Source organism: Pteropus medius, unplaced genomic scaffold (genome assembly GCF_902729225.1).
Source record: "Pteropus medius unplaced genomic scaffold, Ma_sr-lr_union100, whole genome shotgun sequence".
NCBI lineage: Eukaryota > Metazoa > Chordata > Mammalia > Chiroptera > Pteropodidae > Pteropus > Pteropus medius.
This window is the reverse complement of record NW_024344437.1, coordinates 2,665,647-2,681,092: the sequence shown is the minus strand read 5'-3', so window position 1 is coordinate 2,681,092 and position 15,446 is coordinate 2,665,647. Positions and strand designations below refer to the sequence as shown.

General features: G+C 38.2%; 1 pseudogene; it reads left to right on the top strand.

The window, feature by feature from the left end:
• The first annotated feature begins 4,747 nt into the window (after positions 1 to 4,747).
• Positions 4,748 to 15,446, top strand: part of LOC120610678 (cyclin-dependent kinase 1-like) — a 37,585-nt pseudogene continuing 26,886 nt past the window's right edge.

Below are 15,446 nucleotides of genomic sequence, written 5' to 3'. Positions count from 1 at the left end.
CATCACTTAGATTGAGTACTGATCAAAGTGTCAAGGCCCAAAAATATGAATGTGATTAAGTAAATTATTATCCAGTGACTTCATAAACTTATGTATCCATTGAAGCATACAAAATAATTGATAAAAAATTAAATGAAATTTATTATACATATTTAACCATTTAAATGAAGCACACACAGAATTAAAAATCATAAAGATGCAAAATATGTCTATTAAGGTGAAGGGAAAGGGGTTATATTTTTCTCTAAGGTTATTTAAATTTTAAATGACTTGTCTTTTGAGAGAAAGATTATCATTCCCAGGTATATTGATTCGGCTGATCAGCAGCTTTGCAAACTCAAATTCAGGCTGGCAAAACTAGACTCTCAATAATCTGGTATATTGAGACAATTCATATTCTTCATTTCTTTATTCTGTTTCCACCAAAATAGTAACTTACGGTGGGAGACCTAAGCAGAACCAAGTCAAGTCTCTGCTCTCCTGCCCTGCAGGGGGCACTGTGGGCTTGTCCAAATCGAAGACGGGCGATGCCAGCCCCAGGCAAAGCAGTGAATTACCACGATTTGACTTTGGTACTCAGACTGCCTTCAGGCCATTTCCTCTATGGTCAGACTGAGCATTTCATCTTCCTTCCTCCGCTCCACCTAACAGCTCTGATAGTCGTCCAAGTATAAAAAACTGGAATCATCTGAAGTGTGACTGCTCCTGGGGAGATGGTTGTCAGATCTTGCAGCTTTGGTCTCCAAGGGAAATGGAGACCTTAAAGCTGAAAGGAATTCCAGGCGTTGCTGAGGAGGCAGAGGAAGGATCCGTAAGCGCTTTCCCCAGGGGCTGTACCCTCAGAGGGAAGTGTTCTTTCTTCTATTTAATAACAATCCCGATGTTTATAACTTTCATGAAAGAGTGAAAAGCAGACTTACCAGAGTATATAAAACAGCTTTCTGGGCTCATATACCAATTCTTGCTTTTTCTTTAAAGAAGCGCCTCTTCCTTCTGAAGGTGCGTGTGGACTCTCTCTTAGTAGACCACTGGTGTGAAAGTTCAGTGTTCGACTCTACCATTATCTTTGACAGATTTATTTTAAATTCAGTTTTTCTTTTTCTTTTAGAGTTCATTAGAGGCAGCTTCACTTTGCTCCAGATGTCAGGCTTCTTTCAGACTCTTAACTTCTAGAAGACAAGGCGTCCTGTGAGCCTCGGAGGGAGCTTGTGGCTGATGGTGTGTGATTCAACTAGATGTTCCACAAGCAATAATAGTTTACCTTATGTTACTCTCATTGTATCTATTGCATTTTATGCCCATTGTATTCAAGAAGCTGCCTAATAACAAAGAGCCAACAATCCCATTCCCCCATCCCATTGCTTGTAACTTGTACTTCATTTCCTGTATCTGACCTACATACAGAGTCTCATGGCTTGGACCCAGGTCTACACTGTGAACCATTTAACAGCTTAGAAATATCTTTCCTAATGAAGAACACTGGACTATACAGATGGAATTTGAATTGGGCAAATCTGGACTCTTATAAATCTGGAAGATAATACAAATCATATTTTGCTCTCCTTTTCAGCGTGACAGTGTTCAAGAAACAAACTATAATGAGTTACTTGTCTATAAGAAGAAGTTGAGTAGGAGCAACTATTCGACTTGCTGAGTTTCTGGTACAACCCAAGCTCCTGCTTTCAGACAGGCTATCGTGGTCTAGAAAGAACTTTTCACTCAGTTTCTGCAGAAACAGAATAGAGGTGCCCTCTGGAGCTCATAGCTGTAGCAGATCTTGAGTAATTCTCTTAATCATTCTGACTTTTACATGCAGTGTAGTGATAATAACAGCTATGCCCAAAGGTGTTATAAAGATTATATGAGGTAATTTGCATTTCAGACTGTCCCAATCTAGGGTTTTCTAGATCCATATCATTTTGGGGGTCACCTGCAAACCAAGGGTTTGCTTCAACTCTTCTGTTCACCCCTATGTCTGTGTCTGTAGAGTTCATCCCTTCCTCTTCCTTTCCTCTACCACCGTTATCATCGTCAGGCACCTACCAGCATTTCAACAGCCTCCAAACTTTTCTGAGATTACCAAAGTAAAACTTTCTTAGCTTTATCTTGTTTTCAATGTCTTGTTTATACATACATACATACATACATACATACATACATACATACATACACACACATACATCACTGTTTCTATAGGATCTAACATGCTCGACTTCCTTTATTCCATGTTTCCGCCTAAGGATATTTTTGTGCCATGCCTCTGCCTAAGGATATTTTTTTGAACTCCTACTGCCTGAAGATCAAGGTCCAAATCCCTACAAATGGCCCACAAGGCTCATTACATCTAATTGGTCTCAGCCAAATGGATTCAGCTCCTTACATCCCCCACACCCCACACTCCACGAGCACTCCCACTGAACTGAATGCGTATCAGTGGCCATGCAATTTCAACTCTCTTTGCTCATGGTCTTTGGCTTTCCTCAGTCTGGAAATTCCTTATGCTTCTTGCAAGCCTAATAGACTCACACCACTCTTTCAGGAACCAGTTCTAAATGTCACCTCCTCTATGACATCTTACTCAATTCTCTGACAGTCCTCTTCCCTCTTCTTAGTTCACATTCCATGGCTGGCATTTATAAAATGTGTCAAAAATCCAAAAGTAGCAAAATTAAAACCATTGGATCAGTAAAGTAGTGTTTAGTAAGAATCGATTGTGCAAATAAGGACAGTTCGCAGACTGGGAGTTCTCAAACCAACAGTTGATTGAGGCTCAGAGATATATTGTCATAAGACAGCTTACACAGTGAAAACGCAGGGGCTATTTTTCCTTCACAACGACTGGCTGTAACATTAGAAGTTCACTAGTGGTAAGGGAGTGGTTAAAAGTGGTTACCTCATGTCAAATTTGAGGAACAGTTTAAGTTTTCATTATAGTTTTCAGAGGCATTTACAACAAGTGGCCCAAGTTAAGTTCCACTCGTTTTGCAGAATAAGCTAAATTAAATTTCCTTATATGGATTTATTGGTTCTGTCTGCTCAGGGAATTTTCAAGTCTGGTCTCTATTTAGTATTTGATTTTTACAAATGCTTTCTATGTCTCAAGGTGTTCAGATCGGTATTAACAGGCCCATCTTGAGAAAATAACATAATTAGCAATTGTCACATTGCTATAAGCAGTAGTGCCAGGACTCCAGGCATCTCTATCTTAATCACTCTGCCATTCTCATATCATCTTGAGACAGTCTTCTATTGTCTAATTTGTTTTCCTGAATTATAGCTATTTGTTTTCGTGTTTTTCTCCTCCAGGACTTTTTCATTTCTATCCCCCTCACTTGGCCTAGTAACTGGCAACCAGTAGAGTCTCAGTAATTGTTCACTGAAGTGAAAAGCAGGACCACATGAAGTTGGACTGCGTTCAGCACCCTCCCAGGCATCAAAACCCCTATTCACGGTCTCATGAATGATCTGACCAGTTCCTTTTCTTATCTACTTTACTTTTCAGCACAACTGACACAACTGACTGCTCTCTCCTTGAAACACTTTCTTTCCTTGGCTTTCATGACATCACACACATTCTTTTCCTCTTCTCTCACTGCTTTCTCAGCTTTTTGTTGTTGTTGTGTTGTTGCTGTTTTCATCTCTGCTTACTCTCTAAATGTTGAAGCTCTTTAGGGCTCTGTCCTGAGAGCCATTCTCTTCTTGAGCAATACACTCTCTTGAAGTAACCTCGCTTAGACCTATGGCTTTAAATACCACCTGTGATGAAGAATTCTAAAAGCTTTATCTCTCCACACCTCCATACTCATATATTCAATGGCCTGATTGCTGTGTCGACGTGGAGATCTAATGGATGCCACCGTCACAACATGACTGTGATGAGACTCTTAATGTCTACCTCCCAAACTCCATTCTCCACTCATCCCTGTCTCAGTTAATGGTGCCATCCGGCTTCTCAGACAAGAAAACCAGGAGTTATCCTTGATGCCTCTCTCTCCTGCATAACCCACATTTAATTCAGAAGCAAATTCTGTTGTCTCTACCTCTAAACATATCTTAAATCTCTCCCTTCCCTGCTGTCCATACCGCTACAGCTTATGCTGGGCCACCATCGTCTCTTTCCCAGGCTGCTACAGTGGTCTTCACAGTTGTCCCTGCTTCAACCCTTGACCCAAGGTCTCTACAAAGTGGCCGAAATGATCTTTTAAAAATGTAAATCAGATCAAGTCGCTTCTCACTTAAAATCTTTCACTAGCTTCTCATTACTTTTAGAGTAAAATCCAAACTCTTCAACAGAGCTCACAAAGTCCCTGACCTGGCTTCTGGCTACTTTACTGACTTCATCTCAAACCATTCACACCTTGCTCGCTATGACACAGGCAAGCTGTCTGTTTGTTTGTTTGTTTGTGTTTCTTAAACCTACTATTTCTTTGTTTTAATTGAGGCATAATTGACACATAACATTCAATTAGTTTCAGGAGTAAATGTAATGATTCGATATTTGTATAGATTGTAAGATGATCACCATTGTAAGTCTAAGTAACATGTCACTGTACATAGTTATAAAATTTTTTTGTGTGATGAGAACTTTTGAGATATACTCTCTTAGCAACTTTCGAACATGCAATACAGGCACTTAGCTTCAAAGCTGGCTCTGGAAAGTCGAGGGAAGAGCGTTGCTGATGTGGTAGCCACTGCCGCCCCTTCTGGGGCAATCATCCAGCAAAACTACCAGACCTATTGATTAACTATGGAAGACTATACCAAAATAGAGAAGATCTGAGGAAGTACGTATGCAGTTGTGTATAAGGGTAGACACAAAACTGCAGGTAAAGTGGTAGCCATGAAGAAAATTAGACTAGAAAGTAAAAAGGAAGGGGTTCCTAGAACTGCAATTTGAGAAATTTCTCTATTAAAAGAACTTTGTCATCCAATTGTAGTCAGTCTTCAAGATGTGCTAATGCAGGATTCCAGGTTATATTTCATCTTTGAATTCCTTCCCATGGATCTAAAGAAATACTTGGATTCTATCCTTCCTGGTAGGTTTGTGGATTCTTCACTTGTTAAGAGTTATTTGTACCAAATCCTACAAGAGATTGTGTTTTGCCACTCTTGAAGAGTTCTATGCAGAGACGTAAAACCTCAAAACCTATTGATTAATGACAAAGGAACAATTAAACTGTCTGATTTTGGCCTTGCCAGAGATTTTGGAATATTTATTAGAGCAAGGGTCCCCAACTCCCGAGGAACAGGGCTGCACAGGAGGAGGTGAGCGGTGGGCCAGCGAAAGCGAAGCTTCATCTGTATTTGCAGCCTCTCCCCTGCGCTAGCATCACCGCCTCAGCTCCACCTCAGATCATCAGGCATTAGATTCTCTTAGGAGCGTGAACCCTATTGTGAACTGTGCATGCGAGGGACCTGAGTTGCGTGCTCCTTATTAGAATAAGTGAAGGGTTGGTCCTGCCTGCTGCTAAGGACATTCGTCATGAACTTTTAGGAGAAGCTGAAGAAGGTGGCACGTGTTCCTCTTTCAGCTAGCACCATAACTAGACGAATCAATGAAATAGCAGAGGACAATGAGGCACAATTGTTAGAGTGGATTAAATAATGAGTCACTGCAGTGTGCATCCAGGTTGACGAGTCTACAGATGTTGACAACAAGGCAATAATGCTTGTTTCTGTGTGATCTATTTTTCAGGAGGATGTGTGTGAGGGTATGTTATGCACACTTTTGTTGCCAACTGACATCACAGATGCAGAACTATTCAAATCTTTGAAAGATTACCTATCAGGAAAACTGAATTGGTCATTTGTGTCGGTATATGCACGGATGGAGTGGCTGCCATTACAGCTTTATGATTTCACTACCTGGGTCAAAGAGGTTGCTTCTGAATGTGAGTCTACACACTGTGTCATCCATAGAGGAAAGCTGGCTAGCTGAAAAATATCACTTGAATTTAATAACGTTTTGCAGGATGTGATTAAAATGATCGGCCACTTGAAGTACATGCCCTTAACTCACGTCTGTCGTGCAGCTCTGTGGGGAGATGGATGCAGAGCACACGCGTCTCCTCTCATACACGGAAGTGACGTGGCTTTCTATCGGTAGATCACTGGCCAGAGTTTCTGAGTTATGAGAGCCACTCTAGAGACTTCTTTTAGAAAATCAGTCACCACTGGCAGCACATTTCAGTGACACAGAATAGGTCGCAAAACTTGCTTACTTGTGTGACATATTCAACCTGCTTAACCAGCTTGATCTGTCACCTTAAGGGAGAATGACAACAGTGGTCAAGTTGGCAGATAAAGTGGCCGCATTCAAAGCCAAACTGGAATTATGGGAGCAACAAGTGAACATTGGGATTTTTGACATGTTTCAAACATAGCAGAGATTTTGAAAGAGACTGAGCCTTCTTTCTCCCAGCTGGCACATGATCACCTGTCTCAGCCTTCAAAAGAGGTTGAGCATGACCTCCCAACCACAAAAGACCCCCGAACTGGGAAGGAATGGACTCGTTTGTGAATAAGCAAGGTGAATCGACTTTGTCCGTGCTAGAAGAGGATAACTGCTTGAGATCACATTTGACGATATACTTAAAAGTATGTTTGAGACGACTTTAACTCTCCATACGTTCTGGATTAAAGTCAAGGCAGACTATCTTGAGATTGTCACAAAAACTCTGAAAAAGTTGCTTCCATTTCCAACATCCTATCTTTGTGAAGCAGATTTTCTGCAGTGACAGGAACCAAAACGAGATTACAGGGTGGACTGGACATAAGCAACACATTTCGGGTGTCGCTGTCTCCCATCGCCCCTGGAGGGGACCTTCTAATTGCAGGAAAACAAGCTCAGGGCTCCCACTGATTCTGCATTATAGCGAGTTGTATAATTATTTCATTATATATTTCAGTGTAATAATAATAGAGATAAAGTGCACAATAAATATAATGCACTTGAATGATACTGAAACCATCACACCCTCCACCCCACCCCCTATCCATGTTCCTGGTTCCAAAAATGTTAGGGACCACTGGCCTAGGGTACATGCAGATGAGGTAGTAACACTTTAGTATAAAGCTCTAGAAGTATTGCTGGGTTCAGCTGGTATTTGACTCTAGTTGACATTTGGAGTATAGGCATGATAATTGCAGAATTAGCAACTAAGAAACCGCTTCTCCATGGAAATTTAGACATCGATCAACTCTTCAGAATTTCCAGAGCTTTGAGTACCCCCACAATGAAGTGTGGCCAGAAGCAGAATCTTTCCAGGACTACAGGAATACGTTTCCCATGTGGAACCCAGGAAGCCTAGATCCCATGTCAAAAACTTGGATGAAAATGGATTGGATCTGCTCTCAGAAATGTTAGTCTGTGATCCTGCCAAGTGAATTTCTGGCAAAATGGTGCTGAATCATCTATACTTTAACGATTTGGACGATCAGATTAAGAAGACGTAGCTTTCTAAGAGTTTCCACATGTTGTATCAAGAACAGATAGTTATATTTTTACTGTCAACTCTATTTTTGTCTTGTGTATTTTCTTATCTTTCTTGTAAACTTAAGCTGTACTTCATTTAGGATCAAAAGTTGTAACTTAAAAATGTAAGTATTGTTCTATATGAATTTAATTATAATCTGTATATGTGCATAGCTCTCACTGTAACAAAACTATTTGTTACTATAATAAAACTGTAAATCTAATATTGATATCAAGAATCAAGAAGAATTTGAGTTAGCTTAAATCATCTCAAACCTGATAGCAGTTTGGTTTTCCTGTAGTTGGAAATACTGAAATTTAGTAAAATGTGCTAAGTTCAAAGTTCATAATGCTTTGAAGTATTTGCATGCTCTGAATGTTTAAATACTCTTGTCAATTTCATGCCATGAAACTATACAACTTGACTGAAGATGAAAGTTTTTTACTAGCATTTCAATTCGTGACCTAAATGTCTAAGCATTCAGAATGAGAAAACTTTCCAGATTTGAGAAATAATGCTAATTTATAGAGATTTTCAGTAACTTAATAAAACTAACATTAGACCATGCCGAAGTCTGCTAAGTTTTACAGTCATAGATCAAGGGCTGGCCACAGCAGGGAAAAACAGTTTAGAGAATTTATGAATTATCCTATTTTTTGGTAGGTTATAAAAGCTATTTGTCTAGGTAAATTCCTAGGCCTTGGTTAGAGGTAATAACTATACAGAGGAGTTGCTTATTGTGGCTTTCAATTCTGACTTAAAAACTTTATTTGCAATTTTTTTTAACTTTTTAAAAATTAAGTTTATTGGGGTAACATTGGTTAATACAATTATATAATTTTCAGGTGTATATTGTAATGTGACATCTGTATATTCTATTGTGTGTTTGCCACCCAAAGTCCAGTTTCCTTCAGCTACCATATATTTGATCCCTTTTACCCACTTCACTCTCCCCTACCCCCTTTATTTGACCCCCTTTACCCCGTCTACCTCCCCACTCCTTCCCCACCCCTACCCTCTGTAACCACTAGTCTATAATCTATATTTGCAAATTTTGACAGTATTTATTAGCAGCCTCCTTAAAGGGTTCTGATATATAAGCATATAATTAAAAATTTCTAACTTTGGGAATTAAATTATTTAATAATGATGCTCATTGTGATTTTTATAAGCAGCCTAATTTAAATTATTAATTATAACCAAAAGAAATCTCTGTAAAAATAGTTTTATCATTTTTAGTGCACATCTATCTTTGACCATATATCCTCTATTTTTCCTCCTGGTTACCTATGGCTGCAACAGACATTCCTGTGTTATTGACCTGATACCCAATTGATTAGATATGTAATGGGTGATCTTCCTAATCTATGTTGTCTTGGAATTTTTCCACTCCGTAGGAGAAAGTGTGGGTCACTTTCTTTGATAGTGGGACTTGTAAGATGAGAAGTTTGGTGGCCTTGTTCTAAGTTCTTTGGTGAAGCCAGACTGCAGTAAGAGAATGCAGAGCATGAAGATGGAAGTCATTTGGTGTCATATTGTGGAGAATTATTAAGAATTTATGGTGGAAATTTGGTAAATGAAAGGTCACACAAAAGGTTTGAGATGGTGAACATGTTTTTGTTAACCTATGGAGCGAAGTAAGAAACAATCTGTTTTTCAAAAAAAAACCAAAACAAAACATGCAATACAGTATAATTAACTATAGTCGCCATGCTGCACATCATATCCCATGACTTATTTATTTTATAACTGAATGTTTGTACCTTTTGACCTCTTTTCACATCTTCCCCACTCCCCACTTCCTGCTTCTGGCAATCATCAATCTGTTCTCTGTATCTATGAATCTATGAGCTTGGTTTTTTGTTTTGTTTTAGATTCCACATAAAAGTGAGATCGCAGAGTATTTGTCTTTCTCTGTCTGATTTATTTCATGCCTTTGAGGTCCATATATTTTGTCACAAATGACAAGATTTCATTCTTTTTTATATCTGAATAATATTGCAATATATATATATCTCACATTTTCTTTATCCATTCATCCATCAAAGGATCCTTAGGTTGTTTCTGTCTTGGACATTGTAGGTAACGCTGCAATAAGCATGGGGGGTGCAGCTATCTTTTAAAATTAGCATTTTGGATTTCTTCAGATAAATATCCAGCAGTAAAATTGCTGAATCATATAGAAGTTCTATTTTTAATTTTTTGAGGAAACTCTGAACTGTTTTCCATAGCGCCTGCACCAATTTACATTCTCAATAATAGTGCACGAGGGTTCTTTTCTCCATATCCTCACCAACATGTTATTTCTTGTCTTTTTGATAATAGCCATTCTAACAGGTGTGAAGTGATATCTCATTATGGTTTTTATTTATATTTCCCTGATTAGTGATGTTGAACACATTTTCATCTATTTGTTGGTCATTTGTATGTCCTTTGGAAAATATCTCTTTGGTTCTTCTGCCCAATTTTTAATTGGATTATTATTTTTTGGCTATTTTGTTATATGAATTCTTTGTATATTTTGGCTATTAACCCCTTATCATATATTTGATTTGCAAATATTTTCTCCCTTTTGGTAGATTGCCTTTTTATTTTGTTGATTTCCTTTGCTGTGTAGAAGCTTTTTAGTTTGATGTAGCCCCATTTGTTTATTTTTGTTTTTATTACCTTTGCTTTTGGTGTCAAAGCATTGTGAATATTCTTAATGCCACTGAATTATACACTTAAAAACAGTTAAAATAACCAATTTTATATTTTACCTGTTTACCACAATAAAAAAAAATCACAAAACAAGATCAATCTTGATTGTGTCCTTCTGTAGACCATCTACTTGCCATCTTCAAACTTAAAATACCCTTCCTGACATTTGTTCTTTACTAATTTCCTTGCCTCTGTCCTGAACTCTGCATACTCACCCAGACTGTGCATATGCCAGAACCATGCTCAAGGCTATCACTGCCCGAGCGGTCAGGCTCACTTCCTTTTTACTTGGCTTCACCTGGCTCCTTGGAAACTTACTTTTCCTGATGCTTGCACCCTCCATTTATGTCCCTAACTGTCCCTCTGTTGTGATTAGGGGATTGTATATCATGCTCTGTTCTCTCCCTGTGCCGTAGATCTCCTTCCTATAGGGGTTCAACTTTGCTATCCTGTTCAACTTTCAACATTGAAGCATGACAAAACAGACGCAAGTGTGACACACTTCCTCTACCTTATTACTGTCCCCAGATCCCAGCGTACATTATTACAACTGTAACGTCAGGCTGGAGGCACTGCTTGAAATTGCTTTCTTTTTAATAGATTTGGACTTTTAGGGAAAAATTGTATTAAAATTTAGGGGAAAATTATGTTTACCATATTCTTCATGTATATCAAATGTTAATCAAAAATCCTAAGTCACTTATAATAAAGAACATTACATGACATATATTGGCTGGAGATAAATACATCCCCATCCTGGTGATATGCCTCTGTATCAGGGATAGAAACTGTTCAATCCAATGCTCTTCTCTCTCCTCCTAGACTATTGAGTCTGCAATGCAGCCTCAAAAACAGCTAGTTGTTATGAAACATAACAAACCATAATATGATTCATTGTTACTAAAGAACAGTAGGTTGTTATATGCTCAGTTGAAGAAGGCATTGACTGCAGGGGAAAGTCTTTTGATAATGAAAGTATTCTTGGCTTGATAAAGTATCCTATACGCCACAGCTCAAATATTTGTTTAGAGTGACAGTGATTCCTCTAGGAGTAAATAAGCTTAGTGCCATTAAGACATAGCATTCATTCTTGGAAAAATATTCAAGGAAGCAGTCCCTTTCGTGTTCATTCGTTTATGCACTTATGCATGCTTTCCACAATTACTACTGAGTGTCTACCATCTGTCAAGCACTGTTGTAAATCTATGGCTACAGTGGCAAACACATGAGGGTGAGTTTGAGGTTCTCTTTCTTCCTTTCTGGTCTGTTTATATTTAGTTTTCTTTTGAAATATTTTAAAAAATTTATTGGGGTAACATTGGTTAATAACATTATATGTTTCAAGTGTAGATACTATAATACATCATCAGTATATTGCGTTTTGTGCTCACCATCCAATCTAGTTTCTTTCAGTCACAATATATTTGACCCACTTTACCCTCTTTATCCTCCCCCAAACCCTCTTTCCCTCTGGTAACCACTACACTGTTGTCTATGTCTATGAGTTTATTCATTTTTTTATTTGTTTGGTTAGACATTTATATGGTTTATGAAACAATCCCCTCAATTACTCTATCACCCTTCTGGCTCTCCACCTAGCCATTACCTTAAGGCTAACTGCATTCCCTATGCTGTGCTCCCCAGCCCCATGACCATCTATCAACTACTAATTTGTTCTTCTTTAACCCTTCACCTCTTTCTTCTAGCCCCTCAACCTCCCTTTCTCTGGCTGTCACCAGATTGTCGTCTATATTTGTGAATCTATTTTGGAAAATTCTTGACCCCAGGCTCTCCTAAAACTCAGATTTTCTGGAAATTGTTTGAGGATGGCCAAAAGGGCCAGACCCACTGGAAACAACTCTTCTATGCTCAGTCCAAACAACCCTATTTCTCTCTTACGCAGTTTCTCTGACTCCTGACACAGTTTTCCACATAACCCTTTGAACAATGTCCATAACTGAAGTCTTGTAAAAAGAAAATCAGCTTCTTTAAACTGTAATATAGCTTGTCTGACCCCAAATATAATTGACTACTCTTCTTTTCTCTTTCTGAAACCCTATCAGGAATCCAAAGTAATCACTAGAATTCTGAAATTTGAATATGTATAAACTTTTAACTTTGTGAATCATAAGGCATTAGGGAAATTAGCTTTACAATCTTCCTTGCAGAAAAGAATTAAATTTTTTTTTTGTTTCAGTCATATAAATTGGAAATTTAAGAGATTTTGGCAAAAGACAAGTCTATTATTATCACATTAGGATTTATTGGAGGCAAAAGTGTGACCATTACTTAGAAACCACAGCAGACACTATATTTTGGCTGTTTATATCTTCAGTGGAACTGTGTGAAATGAGACAATCCCTGATAGAAATAAGATGCTAGCGTAGCAAGATGATTTCAGGATCTATCGAGTTCATCCTACTTGAAGTTTTCTTTAAAAAATAATTTTTATGAAATTCTAGTCATCCTTAATACAGAAATTCTAATTAGTCAAGGAGTAATTAAAAATTTTCCAAGCCCGAAGAGATTGTCTATTTGGACAACTAAAAAAGTAGAAATTTCTCCTTGTAGCTGTGAATTTGAAAAGAAAATTTCTAAAACATATAATTTGCAGTCTTCTTGTCTCCTTTTTAGGAAAAGATCGGGACTTGATATAAGATCTACCTCATGACATGAAACTTTAAAAAATTTTCATGAAAACAACAGCACAAGCATTATGAGTGCCATGGAACAGGCACCGCAGTCCTGCCTGGCACTGAAAACACGGAAACAAGCATTTCCTGGGTATATTAGTTATCTTTTTGCTGTTATAACGAATTACTACAACTTTAGTGGCTTAAAATAGCACACATTTATTCTCTCTCAAAAGCCCCAAATGAGCCTTCCAGGGCTAAAATCATGATGTCCACGGGGCTGGTTCCTCCTGGGTCCTCCAGGTGGCAATCCATTCCTCGCCTCTTCCAGCTTTTAGAGGCCCCGCACTTTCCTTGGCTCATAACCATTTCTTCCCATCACTCCAATCTTTTACTTCTCTCATCACGTCGTCTACTGCTTTCTCTCATAAAGACCCTGGTGACCCATCGAGCCCACCCAGATAATCCAGGATAATCTCTCCACCTCTAAATCTTTGCCTTAATTACACTGGTGAAGTCCCACGTACAGTGACATTGACAGGTTCCAGGGATTAGGGTGTGGAAATCTTTGGGGGCCATTATTCAAACTACGAAACAGGGCAACTTCAGGTCAGTTATTTAACTTCAGCAAACTTCTCAAATGGAGAAAAAAGAATGAAATAAAGAAGATATTTTGTAAACTATAGAAGGATGATACCCATGTTAGTAATGGATGCCATCTCTAGCTCTATAGATCTATGAAAATATGACCCCAACCAGAAGAGTCTGCATCATATATTGTTTTAGCTTTATTGAGGTATATTTGACAATTAAATTGTACACATTTAAAGTGTACCACATGATTAGTTGTCATACATATACTTTGTGAAATGATTACCACAATCAGGTTAATTAACACAGCTATCCCCCGATATACTCTGTGTGTGTGAATGCTTAAGGTCTACTCTTTTAGCAAAGTTCAAATAAACAACATAGTATTAAGTATGGTCACCATGCTGCACGTTAGATCCCTGGAGCTTATTCATCGTAACAACTGATGGCTAGCATCTCCCCGTCTCCCCATCTCCCCGACTCCTCAGCTCCCGGTAACCACCATGCTGCTATCTGTTTCCATGAGTTCCATTTTTTTAAGATTCTACATATATTTGTCTTTGTCTGTCTCACTTCACTTACCATAATATCCTCCAGATTCATTCACATTGTTGCAAATGGCAGATATTGCTTGTACAGAAGTTCTTTCTCAGCTGGAGATTCTCCTGAAACTCCTATCGGTTATAATCAAGGTAGTGAGTGACAGGTCTGTGCCTGATCTTAAAAGGGGAAGCTAGCATCTCACTGTCCGTAAGGCCGGGACAAGCTGCGCAGAGAGTGAGGCTACAGCTTGCAGTAGAATGGAATTGCACACCACTTTCATTCATGTCATCTTCTGCTTCTCTATAACCAAATCCGGTCCCATGGGGGAGCCATGGTGTCAGGGGCAGGTAAGAAATCATTGAGATTATGAGAGGTGGTTGGAGCCAGAAAAATATCCCATGGCTTCTACTTAAACCACAACTTGTTCAGATAGATACCCCAGAACAATTTTTGTTCTCACCATTGTAATATGCCAACAGTTCTAAAATCAGCAGCAGTTGATCCTGTTTGGAAATATGAAGGTGGGTGTAACGGAAAGGAACAAAGTAGGGGAGAGTGTCGAAAATGGTATGTGGGTTGGAAAAGGAATTAAAGGACAGTGAAGTACAAATCAACTATGCAGCTGGTGTTTGCTAATTAATACTATAGCTGTGAAATAAAAAAGGAAAAATGCGATAGCAAGTCAGTGGTTATTTCAGGATGAAAGACTTACTAGTATAATTATTTGTTTAAGCATTGGTTTTCACAGAATATCATGTTCATTAACAACTTAGAAAAGTGACAAGATTCAGATACAGTCTGAAGTTGATAATTAATTGGTACCATATATATCTTGTAATATAACTAAAAAGAAACCTGGATTTAGCTGTAGAAATGTAATTATACGCAAAGGTTGCAACTTCTTTTGGGAAGTTGGCTGATGGTGCTTGAAATGCTTCCAATTATTTTTAAAATTTGCTTTTCATCATAACATGACAAGTTTGAGGATATTTAGAAGTAAATATTAAAATTTTTGAAAGTATGAGTCAGTAGAAAATCTAAAACTTCATAAACATTTTGTTAAAACCTGTGGAATGCTAATGTACAGTATTCCAGACCATGGCCAATGAACAGTAATTACTAAGATGTACCTGGTTCTAGTTTAGCTTAAAACCCTCAGATCCAAAGCCCACAGATTCAAAATATGAATCTAGAAAAATCTCCTAGCAAGTTATAAAATCTCAACCTTTGTTTGATGGGTAAAAGGCAACAAGCTATTCAGCCAATCAAAATTTGAGTATAGCACTCCAGGAAAAAAAGTTCAGAGAAATGTATGCTTTTCTTTGTGCTGCATAGTTGGATATACACCAGAGAATTTCAGAGAAGAGTGATGTTTCCTAGGACATTTAGATAATCACACTTATTATTGCAGTAGATATAACGCCAAGGAGAAACTTGCTTGCAAGTGAGCATTATCTTGAATGAATCCGTAGTCCTAAGCTTTGTTAGGCTCAGAAAAATAAAT